This window comes from Aedes aegypti, chromosome 3, assembly GCF_002204515.2.
Source record: "Aedes aegypti strain LVP_AGWG chromosome 3, AaegL5.0 Primary Assembly, whole genome shotgun sequence".
NCBI lineage: Eukaryota > Metazoa > Arthropoda > Insecta > Diptera > Culicidae > Aedes > Aedes aegypti.
In genome coordinates, this window is record NC_035109.1 from 400,707,140 (window position 1) to 400,720,295 (window position 13,156).

Genomic DNA, 13,156 nt, shown 5'->3' on the forward strand with positions numbered 1-13,156 from the left:
GTCATCCTAATGGAAACCCAAGAGTTCTAGGCTAGAAACTACATGATAGCTAGATTGAATACAAACTCAACATCTCCTCAATGATTTCAGATTTAAGATTAAAATATCAAAGTGGTGGTAAGGATGGAGAACAAACATCAGATGACAGTTCCCTGCTGCACGTATTGAGTAGATGCTACATGTAATAAATTTATGCATTTTTTATTTGTACCACCCAATATAATTAGTTTATGTCTTCTTATTATTCTTCTTTTTCTATTTCTTTTTCTTCTAATTTTCCATTTTCTTGGAATTAAAGAAAAATCCTGGATCGACCCGGAATCGAACAAACTATGGTATTGTGTTGTAGCCGTGGACTTAGGCGCTAGAGGCTAATTAAGTTCACGTCTAGGTAGTGCTTGAAACGATTTATAGTTCCACGGCCATTCCCAAATTAGAGAATTATTCTCATTGCAAAACATTTTATCAAGTTGAACAAACATTTCAAGGAAAACCCCATATGCACATGATGCAATTTTAACTATAATTTCCTGCTTTTCTGCATGATTCTTGTAGACATGTTTTTAGTGATAATATGAGTTAAAAATTGACCCATAAACTTTTATATTATTTTATTTTTTCACGCTCGGCATTCTGTGATTTGTAAAACTTGGTAGAGAACTTCAAACCCTCATTTTAAGCTTAATGGGGCGCTCGTTAAATATTTATTGTTTTTTTATGTTAAATGGTCCCTACAACTGTATGACTCGACAATGAATACATTAATGCTATTATCCCTGCGCCAGGACGTAAAAAATGCTAAGTTTAAATTAAGAAATAAAATTCCTGTTTTGGGGTTATGAATAATTATTTTTTTATTGAATTTAAATACGATTATGTAGTGATAATCCATCACAACGATATGCAGCCCCTTGTTACATTTCCATTTAATGAATGTAATTATTTGGGAAGATAGATTGAAGCGAACATTGATATTGATACATTAAACTTACGAAGTATTTTGCTGCAATTCATAAGCATCTTACAACTGCCGAAAAGTCTTATCATCTAGCACTATTCTAAAAATTGCTATTCATTTACAAATTACATCAAATTCAACATGACATGCTAGATTTACTACTTGCGAAAATTTGCATTAGGACTTGATAGGAAATTAAAATCAAATACATACAGCGTTAACGCTTCCGTAGATTAGAGATAAGCTTTTTTCACAGATAAAATGACTTTTACTTTGCATCATCCCAAAATAGTTTCTTATACTCGATTCAAACCCTATCGGATGCATCATCTGGCGGTCGCTTACAGAAACAGTCCGGTGGGCAGGGAGCTGGACTGCTATCGGCCGGACAGTACGTACATCGCTGTTGATATTCCTCGCTGGAAATACAAAGACAGAGTTAGCTTCCTGAAATAACATTCAACTAAATGAAATATATAACACAACAAATTGATGTCAAACCATTTCCTCTTGATGTAGCACAACCCCATGTTATCATCAATCAAAATGGTTTGACACAACTTCAATTCTTATGATTCTTGATTTGAACACTGGAATGCACACTTCTTACATCCTTGAATGATGGCTGAAAAAGAAGTTCAATTCGGATGAGTTCAAAAGCCTCTTGAGGAGAAAACTTTACTTGAGTCGGCTCATTTATAATTAACGACATTAATTACAACTCAATTTCGGCTCATTACGGCAAGCAATCGGGAAACCGTAATTGAATACGTAATCACCGATTTGAATGCCGGATACCTCTTTTCCTGGTTAACAACTGAATCTGCCTTCCTTACTACCTTCGAGCATCAACCGTAGGAGTGATTTGTTTCCTTGAGACTCAGAGCGCTCTGATGCAAGGGGTGGACGAGGAGCAGGATACCAATCTGGAAATAAACACAAACAACATTCGTTTTAACAAACTCCAATTCTCAATAACGGGTGGTTGGGGTGAGAAGCTTATAACCTTTATTGGATGTTTAACGAGCAAATGAAGGGGCTATTGCCCGAAAGTGGTGTGTCTTTAATTTGGCAGAACAGTTTTCTTGGTTCCTATCCTTGTGTCCTCGGAGGAATGGGATGAGAAATAGATTTTCGACAACAACAGCAACTCAATTACATGAAAGGTGGGAAGGAGAAACTGATTTTGGGAAAATCTGTTCGGAAGTTTGTGGACATGAACAGTAGGTACCTACTCAGAGATAGTAACGACCTTTTCATATGAAGGGTGTAATTGAATTGCTCGGATTATGTTTTCCTCTTGAGAGAGATTTGTTTTGGTGTTGTTGTTCGTGATTTGGGAACAGAATAAGCCTGTGAAAATGAGGTGACGAGGGAATGAAGATGTTGTTCTTGAAGGAGACGAGACACCAGTGGGCTTTAACATATTGTTTCTATTTTTACTCACATTCAGTATTCATAAGATATAGTCAAATTGCTAGTCTTGTATTGCTGCCAAGTGATGATACAAATTCGAATATTTTTTATTGTCATTTTCAGTAAAACATTTTTGAAGTTCTCAAATTATCAACATGACAGAGAAATTTTATAAGCATATTAGCAGCAGCTAGAAACAGAGCTTAAGGTCGAATTTGAAACGTACAGTTGTATTCAGAATAATAGTAGTAAAAGCCGATTTTCATACAAAATGCTCAACTTTGGCATGCTGTAACTTTTTTTTTTCCATATGAGCAATCAGCATGAAATTTTGGCAGTTACCCAAACAACCAGAAGTCGCATAGCAGTATACGAACAAAGTCACTCCCGCACTGCATGGTGGATGAAATCGTTTGATCGATGAGTTTCCTCGCATAGAACGCTATTTCATGAGTCCATATGTACATTCCGTTTCGCCCCGTATAATGTTACAAAGTAAGTCGGATCAATCCGTAGCAGCTGTCAAAAAAACTTTGTTATCATAAATTATGTCGCATAAGAGTACATACTAATTCGCAAGAAAATCTACACACCCGCATTGAATGTTATGTTTCATCATATAAAATATGTACGTATATCGCCTCCACTTTTGCATGTATAAGGCACTTTCGCGACTTTTTATACGTGAAACTTTGCTCATATAAGCGTCGCATAACGCAAAAGGTGATTTGATTATACGTTATACGGTTGTCTGGGTAACTAACTATAGTCAATTTCATTATCACAAAATTTGAAAATTTTCACACTATCGGCTAAAAAGTTAAACACCAGGTTAAATCGCTCAAAATAATAGTAGTTTTTATAATTTAAATATCTGCTGTATTTTGAGCTTTTGATTTTTTCTTTACTCATCGTTTACAAATTTCATGCTGATTGCTCAAATAGAAACAAAGTTACAGCATGCTAAAGTTGAGCATTTTATATGAAAATCAGCCTCCACTACTATTATTCTGATCACAACTTTAAAACAAGGAGTACTAGAAATAAAGCCATAAATTGTTAAGAAAATCATCGGTTCCGAAAGAATTCTGCTGAGGGATTGCGTCTTACACAAGGATCTTCACTGTAGTCTCTAGAAAAGGATCCACTACTCTATAAAAGGATTGGAATCTGTATCGATTAGAATATCGAGTCTAGTAGGGGAAGATGCTTCGAAACGACAACTTAAGCTCAGTCTTATTTCACTGAGATATAACAAAGTATTACTAGAAACTTGTAATGTTACACAGTGACAGAAGTATAAAATATTTTTTACCAAATGGACGGGACAAATTGAACCAAAACATTGGGATAGGATGAATCAAATCATTTAAAATCCATGCAATATGGGTATTTTCGTAACCCACACGACGAAAATCGAAATCCAAGGTGATGGCTTTTAATTTGTCTATTGATGAAAAAATTTTCTCATACTATACAGTGAGTAGATATTGGCCGTTTGATTTTGGTACCACGAAATCATACCTATAATACACATGGGAAACCTAAAAAACCCACACAAATATTGAATTTACCCGGATCGGTGACTGATTCATGATTCATTTTTTTTTTTTACAGTGATACTCGGATTTTGGCATCTCCGTTTTTGGTATGCTCCGTTTTTGACAGTCCCGATTTTGGCAACAAAATGGATTCGTTTTTGGTAACAATTCAGAAAATCTCTAAAGTTTGTGAATTTTTATTAATATAATTGTGATTTTTGTTTTAGTCATTTGAACAGTGATTCAGCTTCACGCTTACCGCATTCCAGAATTCCATCTTCGTCGATATTCCCCATATCGCACGAACGGCTAGGGTTTCCGTACGCACTCATTTATTTCAAAATGATGATATGTCTACAATGTTTTATGAAGACATTAATTTCTACAAGTATCTCAACTAGATTGTTAACATATTTTCTCAGGCATTAGACACAGGATGAGTAGACATATTAAATGGTATTCTTAATGAAAACTATTTAGCTCATGAATTGAAACAACTCGTTGGAACAAACCATAAACAAAAATAAAATCAATAAGGCTATCGCACCCTTCTCTTTCCAGCAACAAGATCAAATGGGATTTTTTGTTTGTTGTTGTCATACGGAAACAGTTTCCTTATGAAAATAATCCATAAGCGTGCGTGTGCTGGAAAGAGAAAGGCGATTAAACGTCAGATTGCCTTATAAAAGTCTATGAGACACGTAGTGCGTAGCAATTTTGCACATATTCGCATAAATGTTCCAAGAGGCACTGCCCAAAAGCCCGGCAACCACCGGACCATCAGTCGCTGCTGGCAGCCAGCCGGCATCCAACACCGGGAACTACCCACGCCGCATTGATCCCCGCATCAGAGCGGGCCTGCACGTGAACTCTCCACCGACCGATCCCTCTCCCGAGGGAAACAAAAAAGATCTCTACAGTTCCGCCGAGCATCAAACGGACCAAGTCAACGTCCTAGGCTATATGGTTTCCAAATATGGGGTAAATTGAGCTCCGCATCCGTATAGCAAACTGGAATGCTCGCTCTATCAGGGCGAAAAAGTTTGAATTGGGCAGCCGAGACCCGGCTCAATCCATCAATCAACTTCTCGCTCCCGAGTCGGAAGTTCAGGAGTCCCGACACAACATGGTCCTGCTCGATCGGCTCATCCCAAGCGGTGGAGACAGAGTGACTGTCCTTATCAATCAGGGCATCCGCTACGAAATCCGGCCGCACCCGACAACCCGCGTCATCGAGGCAATCGGGGTGAAAATCCACGCACGCAGTGGTGACATCTCCCTATATGCTGTCTACGCTCCCCGACAGTGTAAGGACAACGACGGCACAACCATTCGATTCTCGGAGGACCTCGAGAAGCTCACCAGCGGAACCGGCTTTGTGGTAGCCGGCGACCTCAATGCACGTCATACTCTGTGGCGAAACCACACCTGCAACAGGAACGGCAACCTCCTTGCCGACCACCTGAGCTTGAGCTCGTGTATCGTACACTTCCTAGACTCTCTCTAGTCGGAAGAACATCAACCCTGCATATTTTCCTCTCGGACCTGGACCTCTCGAAGCCAGTCACCCACCACGACCTGAGTTCCGACCATTATCCGGTGGAATGCGAGCTCGACTGCAGCCCAACACCGGCCACGCCGGCGATGAGACGGGATTATCATCGAGGGTTAGCTACTTTTAGTCGCCTGGTCGACGCCCGCCTTCCTGAGGATCCTGAGCTCCAAAATTTCGAAATGATCGAACCAGTGCTGGGAATGGTAATAGTAGTAGGCTTGAGTTTTTGCGAAAATCACGTGGCTCTCCTAATACAGTAGGGTAAAAGCACCGGTTTTGGCCGTACGCCAGTTGTAGCCATAGGGGATTTCACATTGTTTTACATAGCCAATCAGCATAAAAACCTTTTGTGTTCAGTAGATCACATTCACATGATAGAGCTAAATTCATTTACTCGTCGAAATTGATTCAAAACATAAGAAAAATAATTCATTTTCCTTTTAATTTTAACTCCCATACACCTAATTTGGCCAGGGCACTCCTAATTTGGCCACTCTTATGAGAAATCAATGCGATTGGCTAATTTAGGAACCGAAGTTAAATCTCTGTCCGAAACTGGTTCCGTTGTCCTATATTGACCAACGGGATTTTCATAGCATAGCATAGCATAGCATAGCATAGACTGACTGTACATGTCAATGGTTGCTACTCCGTGATTGATCGGAACTGGTAAGAATTGCACTACGATCCAAATGAATAAGGGTTGGGAGTTTCCGCTTACTCTCGAAGTGCAATTTTAGCAGATCTAATATTATTGATCAATAAAGGCGCCGGCCAAGTCCTTACAGTCAGTTGGGATGGGGAAGAAATGTTAGGGTGTAATGATTGTTGCTTCTAGAGACCGAGAATACCTCTGCATCTCCACAATCACCACGGGAAGGGTGTTTATTAGTGAGGGAGGAAAAGATCTGGGAGTCACCTCTGGTCGGTGATGCGATCCATGGACAAGGGGGAAATATACGACTTATATTTAAAGCTAGTTTTGTATTTTTGTCTCGAGAAGTTTTTGGTAGAAGCTTTAAAAAATAGGTCAACATCTATAATGTCGAACAATTCAAAAGATGTTTTTATTAATGTCGAAAACTGAAAATTACATGTATATATTTTAAATTATATGAAACAGGAATAATGCCGACACTTGTAGTGACGACCAAACATAGTTTGTTTGAAAATGACATATGAGTATTACTGTGCATTTTGTCTCGATATGGTAGAAGTTTTAAAAAATACGTCAACATTCACAATGTCGAACAATTCAAAAGATAATTTTTAATAATGTCAAAAAGAGAAAAATACATGTATATTGAAATTGTATAAGAAAATAGCATAATGCCGACACTTATAGTGACGAACCATACAAAGTTTGTTTTAATATTACATAAAAGTTACGCTTTCAAGAAAAAATGTGTTATCATAAGCATGGAACGAACTCACCAGTTGGTAATCCATTCTCGACTGAACACAAAACTGACACTGACAGCAAAACTTCTTGGCGTTCCGAAATCAAACCGTCTTGCTTGGGCCTTCCCAAATACCTACCCAGCAAGACGCTCCAGAACAGGAAAAAAAAAATTCTCCGGCGACGAAAACACGCGCGAAACCGTGAGCAAAATCTATCGGACGACGCAAACCCGAACTGTCCTGCTTGGGCCTCACGAAGCACTACCCAGCAAGACGCTCCAAAACAGGGAAAAATAAAAATTCTCCGGCGACGAAAACGCGCGAAATCGTGAGCAAAATATATCGGACGACGCAAAACCGAACCGTCCTGCTTGGGCCTCACGAAGCACTCATATTAAAATGCTTCTCTCTATATATTTTTAAGTGTTTTCCTGGCAAAAATCGTGAAAAACTCGAAAAAACGTTGTTCGCTGTTTTCGTTGTAATTTTGTGTTATTTCTAGGCCATTTTTCAGGCCGATAAACAACAAAACTTTTGAAACTATCACCGATAATCGACTTGTGCACTCCCATAGTTCGTATTCCATGGGAAAAAAAGTGTTGAATTTATCCTCAAGAAGCGTATTGAAGGACTTAAACTTTAATAAACTTTTGGGGCAAAACGGCCACTCCTATTTCATAACACCAAAACAGCCATTTGAATTCTATATTGACCAACGGGATTTTCAAAACGAAAAAATGGTTTTAGCTCAGTTTTGATATTTTACACACATAATATGGATAGAAAGCTTGCATTTCACATATTTGTAGTATAAATACGGCTTCCCATTTAATTGTTATCAACAATTTCTCTTGGGCTGGCCAAAACCGGTGCTTTTACCCTAGTTCAAAATTGTGAATCTCATCAAGTAGCCTATGTTGAGTACATGAATTTTCTAAATCAGGAGTGTCATTACAGGCTGCAAATGCGGGAAATGCAACGGGAAATAGAACATTTTTTTACAGTAGTTTTGGGTTGCCCTTAGCAACGGGTGTTTTGCTATTTTTTGCAATTTCTCATCGTAATAGGCTGATTTTCATCACGCCAATCTGTCATGAAACGGCATACTTTCCTGCACTGAAGTATGCAGTGCGGGAATAGTCATTACCGAACTGAAACCAGTGCTGTAATGATTCATTACGCAACGCTTTCTCATTACGCAACTGTTTTGAGTTGCGTAATGAATCATTACACAACCATTTTTCAGAAATTGTAAAATGATGGTGAATGCATTCCGATATAATTTCTGATACTCTCAAGTGGTCTTCTACGAAATTGCAAAAAATGTTGTACGTAACTCGTTGCAGAACTCGATTTTTACATCACTCGTCGTAATTATCCTACTCGGCAAGCCTCGTAGGATAAATTTACGACTCGTGCTGTAAAAATCATCATTCTGCAACTTGTTCCGTAAACTACTATTCAAGGCATTTTGCCTACAGCAGCAATATGCGTAAGTTTCACTGGCTCCGGTGACTGTGATTCGCTACGCTTGCCTACTGTAGTGTGAATCTCAGAACTTAAGCTGGTACAAGCGAACGTCCCAGAATACCTAGCGAGGATGGTAAGGAGTTACCTCGCTAGCAGATCGTTCCATGTCCATCTTTCAGGTTCGTCATCAGACATCCAAGAAGTCATCACGGGCGTGCCTCAAGGCAGCATCCTAGGGCCCGTTCTGTACAATCTGTACACTTCCGATGTCACAAGGCTTCCTACAGGATGCAGTTTAGCGCTGTACGTGGACGACAGTGGGATCATAGCGAACGGCAGAACCCCCACTCACTACCGGTCCCGGCTGCAGCAAGGTGTGGCAGCGTTTGTCGCGTACCTCTCCGCCTGGAAGATCAAGGTAAACGAGGCGAAGAGCCAGGCTATCCTCCTTCGGCACCGAACATCACCGAAACTTTTTCAGCCACCTGACTGTTTTATCCGGGTGAACGGCTGTCCCGTCGACTGGTCAAGCGAGGTTGGCTACCTCGGTATAATCATCGAAGACAAGCTGAAATTCCGTAGCCACACGGACAAGCTGAAGCAGAGGTGCATCGGGCTACTGAACTCGTTGTACCCTTGCTATTCCGACGGTCTCGGCTAACGCGTCGGAACAAACTGGCAGTCTTTAACGCGATCATCATGCCGGTGTGGGGTACATGCGCTACGATCCATAAGAAGAAGCTGCAGGTGGTACAGAACCGGCTGCTGCGGACGATAATGGATGCCCCGTACGACACGAGGATCACCGAACTGCACAGAGCCGCAGGGTGCTAAATGATCCAGGATCGCATCGACGAATCGATTGACACCCTCACCATGAGCGGAATTAACGCTCATCGGAGCGTTAGTAAACTAGGTTATCAAATTGTTAGATAAGTTAGGTTAAGTAGGTTATCCAATTAAGGCTAAGTAGCCCGTCATTCGTTTGGCAGCAATGATGACTTGCTGCTCGCAATTTAAAAGTGATAAAACTCAGTCTTGGTAATTTATATTGACTTGAAAAAGTATCACTGTACGCGCTGACATACATAAAGTATGCTGATACTTTTTCAGCTGTGTCAGTGCAAAACCAACTGATTTTTTTATTCATTTATTTTTTCGCACGCTTGGAGTGTTTTTTCGCTGGCTTCGGTCGCTTGCTTAGTGCTTTGCGAAGGCCCAATCAATTCGATTCGTTTTTCGCGCGCTCGAAGTGTGTTTTCGGTGGCCAAGCTGTCCGATTTATTTTTCGCACGCTCGGAGTGTTTTTTTTTTTTTTTAGTTAGCACTTCATTCGCACGCCATCGGAGTTATTTTATATTCCTGCTTATACGTGTTGACGCTGCGATTGTAACTGCCCAGACAACCAAAATGTACGTATAACGAAATCACCTGGAGGCTTTGTATGTGCAACATTTCACTTATAAGATGTCGCGAAAAGGCCTTCTATGTACAAAAGTGGAGGCGATATGCACGCATATATTATGTGATGAATAATAACATACAATGCGAGTGTATAAATATTCCACTGAACTAACCTGTGATCTTATGCGACTTAACTTATGATAACAAATGTCGATTTGACAGCTGCTATGGATTGATTCGACTTACCTTGTACGAGTGTACGAGACGAAACAAAATGTACAAATGAACTCAGAAAAGAAGTGTTTTATGCGAGGAAGCTCATCAATCTGACGAGTATATCAACGCTGTTTTGCGAGTTTGATGTAATTAGTATGAATAAACGAGTTGTAACATAAACTTTCATGCGATTTCTGGTTGTCTGGGTGTTCAGTCGAGGATAGATTACCAATTGGCTAACTCGTTTCATGCTTGTATCATAAAATGTATTTTCAATGAATTTGTTGAACAAACTAATGGTTCGTCACATAAGCGCTTATTCATGTTTTGTAAAATTTTGAGATTCAAACCTTTGAATAGTTCGATGTTTAAGATGCCGACGCATTGATAGATAACTTTTTTAACAGCGGTTACATGAGTCGCATCACTTACCAAGGTGAATCCTGATCATGTAGCTTTGAAGCCCTCCCACTAACAAAACTCCTTCCCGTGACAACCATGAAGATGCAGAGGTACACTCGGTCTTTAGTAACAATGGATGTCACATTAACATTCCTTCCCTTACCCGATGGCTGTAAGGACGCGGCCGGAATTACAAATGTAAGATTCCTCGAAAATGTACATTGAAGATGGTATGCTACTACTAAGCTACAACTGTTGGTTTCCTGTACAATTTCGATTATTCTAGTCAATCACGGAGTAGCAACTACGAATTGTACGGTCATCAATGCTCATGCTCATGCTCAATCATCAGCGTTATTTTTCAGCTTCAAACTATCATATTTATTGGCTAAAACGGGATGAAATATGTTAAAATTTTGCACTGTACAGATCAAGATTCAATGTGGAATTCTGAATCAAAATCCGTACAGCACAATAATCCTCCAAAACAGTCATTATACTGTTCAGAAATAGCATTTATTCCTGTGGAACCATAAGAATTCATCATGCTCAACAGTTGGTTCAGAAAAGTGCGAATTCGACTATTAATATGTAGGAAACTATTCTCACTCTTCTAAGCAAATCACTAAGAAGACACACAAACCAATCATCGCAATGATGAGCAGTCACATTTTGACTTTTACAATTTTCAAATCATGGCTTACTTTTATAAAATTAGCATGAACAACAACTTATAACTTATTGTAATTAGATGTGCAATTTTGAAACTGTTTATTTATTCATTTTAATATTAAAATAATGAAAATTCAATCAAGTATACGCATTTCGGTCCCACACGGTAGTCACGAACCGGATGATATAAAACTTTAGCATTCACCATTAGGCATCTTAATTTGGTATCTTCGGTACGAACGTTGTATTTCCGTACCTTTGTTCGTAATTTTTGCGACGATAATAGTTGTTAAATTAATGATACTCCAATGAGAAACGTTAGAATTTCTAGATAACAAATAAGTAAATATGGAATTCAGATTGTTGCAAGGGTTTGCTAAATTTAGTTTCCACAAAGCTCCCGAATAAATTGATGCTCTAATGCAATTCAGAATTTTTTTTATCCACAGGCTCGTAGGTTGAATCTATCAACTACAAACTTTACTCACGTTGTTGAATAATGATTATTTTCGTACGTAATTTCACCAATGACCGAGTCTGCACTGGTAATCAATGACATAGACACAAATTATTCTCAAACACGAATTTCACTCTCACAAACTTTCGCTAGATCATCAGACAGACAGCAAACAAGCAGTTCCCTGTAGACATCGTCAACAAACTATCACCTGCCCAAAACAATCACCGATCAAATTTACACTTCACCTAGAGATGAAACAACGAATCTGCCTTCCTGGATACTACCTACCGTGCGGGTTCAACTATATCCGTCTGGAAAACTGTCTTCATCAAGGATACGCACGGACGACACAAAGAACCATTCTTCTTCACTGTAACAACGGAATCTGCTGAATATTTCAATCAAATAAACTCTGCTATCTGTCATGTGTTCAACGGTTCTTCGACGGGACAAGCCGAGCTATGTACTTCGACGATCTGTATGACAAATATATGCAACAGGACCTTACGGAAGGCCTCAGTGCGCATGGCTTCTTTTCATTCATGTAACAAAACCGAAACAACCACGTGCTTCCCTACCGTTTGCGTACGAGAAAAAGCGCCAACATTGCATCTGTGGTTGGTTTGCGAACTACACTTACTATGGATCCAAAGCCGTATTCGTTCTCCATCTACCACCCGTCGCCTACCTTATGCTTCCTTTCCATGTTCTACCATGGAAACAGCAAGACTGCTGATTGGCTCGGGCAGCGCCATTGGGGGGCGTGTTTATCAATCCAATTCAATTAAGTGTGTGAACCACATTGCCGCTTTCATACTCTCGTCGTTGTCTATTTTCACCTTTTTGATTATGTTTTACTAGCATAGGGCTGGTACGCTATTTCCAGAAGGGTTTATTATGCAACTCTCATGTATCTTATTGTTAGATTATCTTTCACGGGATATATTATAAGAAACAAGTAGGTGGAAACCAAATAATATTCTACCTTGGATTTTTTGAGAAATCATTTTTAAAAGTGTTTCAAAGCAACTCATAGAAGCTCAAACAAGGCGAGCAACGTGTTGTTCATGTAAGTGTATTTACTGATCCTTTTTCGAGTCAATATTCACTACCAGGACTGAGTTTTATTGCTTAGAAATTGCAAACTGCAAAGACAACATGGCTACCACAGCAATTGACGGGCTACTTGGCCTTAAGTATTAATTTTTCTCCACGTATAAGCTTTTACGGCAGCTATGGAAAACTTCAATAAATTATTTCATAATGGGAAGAATATTTTATGGTTTTCACCTTCTTTTTTCTTATGATCAAGAGCAACTTCACGGGAAATCAGAGGTACACTCTTAAAAATAATGAAAATTACTCTGGACGTAATTCTGGTTATGACTGAATGACACATGATGTAAGTGATGGAACGACACAAAAACGTGTGCTTGAAGATGTATTGAACAAAAAATGTAATTTTAAATGTTAAAGGACACGAAAACGATGGAACTGTGATCGACATTTGCCGAATCGGACACTAACGTATTTGAAACTCGACACAAATTTAGGTCATTCGGCTCGCTTCTTTTATGTGCATCCCAAAAGACGTAAATCATATTATTTTTTGGTACTGTGTATATTAAAGGCAAAGAAAATCAGAGGTACGTCAAATTTGC

General features: G+C 39.3%; 1 long non-coding RNA gene across 1 annotated transcript; it reads right to left on the reverse strand.

Moving 5' to 3' along the window:
• Positions 1–828: 828 nt before the first annotated feature.
• Positions 829–12,095, reverse strand: LOC110679693. The gene is made up of 2 exons (XR_002502711.1): positions 11,784–12,095; positions 829–1,884 (listed from the first exon to the last, which is right to left on the reverse strand). It is a non-coding gene; the product is annotated as an uncharacterized LOC110679693 (long non-coding RNA).
• Between the last annotated feature and the right edge of the window lie 1,061 nt (positions 12,096–13,156).